Raw genomic sequence first — 5,673 nt, 5'->3', positions numbered from 1 at the left:
TTCAGTGTACTTACAGCGGCTGCCGACCCGTCCTTTCCCAGAGGGCTTTGTGAAAGGACAGAAATGTGATGCTGCTACTCAGACACAAGTCGTGGTGGAGTCCGTCTGCGCTGCGGTGGCCATGTTGTATCTCCCTTCCATGACCCCCCCCCTCACCTACTCACCTACCTCCTCCTATTTTTCCTGAGCAGAGAGACTCCAGGCGCCAGGCGCGGTGTAACTGCAGTCTCAGGTATGCCGGGCGGATGTTGCAGCCACTTCCCAGGGCTTCACTTGCACCTGAGACTGAGTGACACGGGCACCAGAATCAGCTATACCTCAGGGAGGGCAGCTCAAACCAAGACAAGTTCTCCATGTCTGAGGATGGTACTGAAATTCAGTTTTCAGTGGGTTTTTTTTTACTTAGCATGTGGCCTTATTAAATTTGATCACACCTATTATTTCAATGCAATAGTCTCTTTGAATCTGGACATGGTGACACACACCTATACTTTTAACGGATTTTTTTTTTTACTCTGGCCCCTGAGAGCAGCTAATAACTAAATAGGTACTCTGTGTTTTGTGAGGAGATGCAAAAAGGAAGTATGTCACACTTATTCTTTCATCAACTGCTTCACATGAAAACAAGATTTTCAGTCTTTGGAAATATTACTACAATGTACTGCAATTTGTGCACGAGCCTTATATTCTGTTTTAAATTTTCTTTTAAAATTAAAACCTGCAGTTTTAAGCATGAGTTCCCTCAGTTAGCATGAAGCTATTTGGACAAACAATGGCATTTACTTCCTGCACTTTCTCCCCATGTCTTGTTCCCCTTTCTTCCTAATGTTGTGGCATTGTCATGTGTAAAGGCTTAGGATGATTACAAAATAATTTGAAAATAGAATAAGTACGCAGACCCTAAGTTGAGGTTTGCTCCATCTGTCAACATATGACAGCTGCAGAGCAATTTTCATTGTGGTACAAGTGGTTTTGTGGTAAATGTGCACTCTCATTTATCTAAAATACATCCTAAGCTGTGGCTGCCGCTTCATTATTTGAGTAGGCCACATGGGTTACAATGTGCATTTGTTCCCTAAATGAAAAATCTTTGCTGAAATTTGACTGACTTGTGTGCATATGTTTTGAGGAAGAGGACTGTAAGTCTTTTGTGGTGGTGTGGAATAGAGAACGTGTGTCTGGGAGAGAGAGAAACATACAGAGACAAACTGAGAGAGGCAGAGAGAAATAGGAAGGGACATACATACCATGTTTTCTGATTTCCAAAATATTTTGCGAGGCATTTTCTAAGCTTTGATCCAGTGTTACTGAAAACCATCCACACTGTAAACACAGGAAAAGAAAACAAATAATTTACAGTAGCTTTAGCCATATGTACAAATCACTATTCTGATGATTATTTTTTAACTATTTACAACAAACAGGTACAACACTAGTCATACAGTGCAAGTTTTTGCAAGCCAGTGGATTCCAGGGAATATTAAATTTAAATCATTTTTTTAAAAGTTCAAATTCAATTAAATAAGTATAAAACATTTTTCTTCTTCACACCTTTAATTAAGGCGCCATACTATTGTTCCACAAGAGAAAAATGTAAGCAGTTAGTGCCAGATCATTTACTGTAGATTTGTAGATGTGAATGATAAGAAAACTGAATAATGTCAAAAATATTCACTTCCACCCCATAAACTATAAGGGACAAGATCACATAAAATAAGCCTAAATCAAGATGCACATTAGCAACAATTTCCCTATTAATCAAACTCTACATATCCACCTTAAATTTGTGTTAACAGACTAAAAAAATGATGAAAAAGTGTTTCCCTCTCTAAATTACAAAAATCACAAACATAGTTTATGTTGTGATGTACTGCATACAACATGTAGGCCTGCTTTATGAAATTTCCATGACTACCGGTACATCTTCATTCATTCAGTCATTTCCATGCACATAAAATATGATATTATCATGTCTGTATGTCTGTGACAAGCTGGCAAACTGTATTAATGATATAAATGAGCGGATGTCCAGATTTGATTTGAATATTTTAATAGCATGGATAAGCAAGAGTTATTTTGGACTTTTAAACTCACGTCAGTCAAAAGTGAAAGGATTTATTTCTAAAGCAGCCTATGAGAAACTATTTCAGGCTTATGACGACGTGTGTGCACGTCTATGTCTGTGCTTTATGTCTGTGTGGTAAATGTGGATTCTTCTGTGTCTTTGGGTGGGTGCATATGTATGTTTATGTAGAGCACATTGACTCTTCTTGTCATGAAGTGTGCTACATAGTTAAACATCACTTTACCGTGCCTTGCAGTACAGCACTACTGCGCTTTATTGCGCAGTCGACGCAGTCAGGACCCGCTTGAACAGCTTTCAGCGTCCCACAACTCCTGCGTGTGAGAGTCTTTCATTAACACACAGCAACACAGCGGCGGGCTAGCTAACATGTCAGACAAGAAACAGACCGTGGACCTGGGTCTACTGGAGGAGGACGACGAGTTTGAAGAATTCCCAGCCGAGGGTAACTAATATAGTTATTATTTTACGTAGCACGTCTTTGTTTGTCTTTTACTGACCGTCGGTAACTTGAGATATGACGATGCTCGGCCCTGCTACAGTGACTCAGCTAGCCTAGCCATGTTAGCATTAGCTAGCTGAATTGCTACTAAACATGGCACAGCTACCTGATTAAGCTTACTGAATTTGTTGACTCGTGTAACATTAGTTAATGTTAATGTCATAATCAGTATGCTTTGACATTTTACATTTATCTACTAGTTACTCTGCCAGCACCTAGCAACTGTAGCTCACCTACATTAGCTGTAGCTAGCTAATGTTAGCTTACAATCTAACGTTAATGCGAGCCAGAAAGGTAAAATGTTCAATCAAATAGTACAAGGGGACTTGAGCACCTGTTGTATTTGGTTTTTAACGTAACTTTTTTCATGTCTACTTGACAAAAACTGTCGATATATGATATGCAATCTTTGTTATTTAATGTTGTTGATGTTCCACTGTTGAATTTCCAGATTGGACGGGGCTGGATGAAGATGAGGATGCCCATGTTTGGGAAGACAACTGGGATGATGATAATGTAGAGGATGATTTCTCAAATCAACTGAGGTAATCTGAAAAAAAGAAGGAATCAACAAAATGCATGTGTATTTACACTGCCATGGCCTGGCAAGTGTGTCCAATGCAGTAGACCTAGCAGTTACAACACCAGGCACAGTTGAAGTGGATTACATTCATAAATGTTATAGTTCAGAGCACTAAACCAATCAACAAGTAACCTTAGGCTCATTATTGTTGTTATTCATGGGGTGTGATGATACTGCAGTTAATATAATGCAGACCAAAGTCTCTTGCATTAACTACAGGAAATGAGACACACAGCACTTTGATTAATTTTGTGACATTTGCCAGAAACCTCTGATTATAACCAATATGTATCTAGATAAGTACAAGTTTGATTGACAGAGACATACACCCCAATCATTTGTAGACAGTTATGGAAAGATTTGACATATGATTTTATTATTTTAGTGTTATTAATAAATTGGGAGTGAGTGGGGGACCGGATAAGCATGTTAAGGAAAAACCCACAAATAAACTGCAGTTCATATTGAAACCACAGTATTACACAGAGAAAAGTGCTTTGTACTGACTTGACAGGACCAATTAGTCATCCCAGTGATCATGGACATAGTTCCAATTATTGTTAATCTTCATGGGAGTTGATGAAATACTGACATCAATTTAATATTTCTACTATTAATATTTTCAGCAGCGATCAAAATCATAACAAAGCTACAATTTCTCTAAAATAGCAATTAAGTGATGTAACTTTATTATATTTAATATAATTTCTCTAGAAACAGATTGCAATGGAATTCAGAATTGAAATTCCAGTGCACAACATGTGGTATTAGGGTTGGCGTTAAAGATTCATTTTAAATGCTTGAATTGTAGGACGAGTGCTCTGCACATAACCAAAATGCCTGTTTTAGAAAGCTATTTTTGTAAATTTATCTTTTATTAAGATTACTGAATCTTGCAATTTGGAAATTCAAGTACCTAAAATTGCCATTGCTCTCTTTGATTTTTACTTCTGCAGCTGTTGTGCAGATGCTCTTCAGTAGTTTAGGTTTGTTGCTCATTGCGGTGGGCTGCTGCATGTCTCAGTTGTATATGAAAATATGCTGTAATTCTTCTAAAACACAAAAAAAACATCCAACAGTAACTTAGTTTTTCAAGTTTAACAGTGTTAAACATTTAATGGAGTAGAGCATTACACATCAAAGTTGTCATCATAGGATCTGCTTTCAGTGCTTACACTTATTGAATAATCAATAACTGCTGATAAGTGGCTGGTCTGTTTTTATTTGAGTACACTTTAGAGAGTAACATGGTATTGTTTTATTTAGACCAATTATGATAGCCATGCTATTAAGTTGTTTCTTAAAGATATCATTATTGTTAAAGGGCATAGCTGCTATATGTGTATATATGTAATCATCAAATCCATAGCTGCAAGCATTATGCAATATTTATATATTTTTTCACTCCCTTCTCTTAATGGTTCTCACAATCAATAGCAGAGGGTACTTATGCCTCAACCACCCACCTGTAATCATCTCTGCTGACTTGATCTTTCTATTTTCCTTTTCCTCCCTACAGAGCGGAGCTGGAAAAACATGGTTACAAGATGGAGACGTCATAGCGGCTGACATGGCCTTTCACTATTCCATGACATTGGATATGGACATTTGGATTTGAATATTACTTGCCGATTACAAACCACAGGATGAGATTTAAAGGTGTTAATTTGTTTTGTTTTTCTTTGTAAGAAATGTCAATGAAAGTAAAGTGTTTGGAGAAAAAAAATTTCCTTTTGAGTGTCTTTACTGACCAACTGAACTGCAAATGTTTAGGTGCCGTTTAAAGAATATTTAATCTGATATAAAAACTGGCTCTCGTCATCTAGCCTGAAGGAACTGGATTGCATTTCTTTTGTAATCACATGAACTTTGCTAAAATCTGCAAGCTCTAATGGTAGATGAATCAGTCAAAATTGCCTTCATGCCTCCTATTCATCCGGCATAACCACTGGCTAAATTTAACAGATGCTTGAATGGTCATTACCAGAAATCTAGCCCATGTCCTTCCATTTCAACTAGTCCTTGGACTGCTCTTATTCTCTGATGCGTAAACTAAATCCATCTTTGCAATTATTAATTTTTGTATGAAAGATGGCTCAGTATTTGGCTAAAATATCTACAAATTACGGTTCTTGTAAGAGCTGTTGATCTCAGAAGCACACCTGCCAAGTCAACCGCAGTCTACCTGTAATGGAAGGCTTGTTGTCCTATGACACATTTCAGATTTATTTTGGACTACATGAATTTTGCATGATGATTCTCAAGTTCAAGTGCTCAGCAGAATTTTTCTGAGATATTCACGATCGTTACCTAACGACTATACTTTTATGTAAGCCTCTGTTTATTGAAACTGTCAAAGTGATGTCTGTGTGAGGGAGACGGAGAGAAAGAGTGTACACAAGGGGAAATGGAGATGTACATAAGCTGTGCACAGTGGAAATACACAATGCAAACAAGTGTGTTCGTAGTGCATACTACACACATACAGAGGCAGTTCCTCTGCAC

General features: G+C 37.6%; 1 long non-coding RNA gene across 1 annotated transcript; it reads left to right on the top strand.

The window, feature by feature from the left end:
* Positions 1–2,417: 2,417 nt before the first annotated feature.
* Positions 2,418–4,894, top strand: LOC121913082. Its single transcript, XR_006100206.1, has 3 exons — positions 2,418–2,528; positions 3,037–3,130; positions 4,688–4,894. It is a non-coding gene; the product is annotated as an uncharacterized LOC121913082 (long non-coding RNA).
* Positions 4,895–5,673: the final 779 nt, after the last annotated feature.

The sequence above is a fragment of the Thunnus maccoyii genome, chromosome 15 (assembly GCF_910596095.1).
Source record: "Thunnus maccoyii chromosome 15, fThuMac1.1, whole genome shotgun sequence".
NCBI classification, from domain to species: domain Eukaryota; kingdom Metazoa; phylum Chordata; class Actinopteri; order Scombriformes; family Scombridae; genus Thunnus; species Thunnus maccoyii.
The sequence above is the reverse complement of the archived record's forward strand: the minus strand, read 5'-3'. Positions and strand labels throughout refer to the sequence as shown.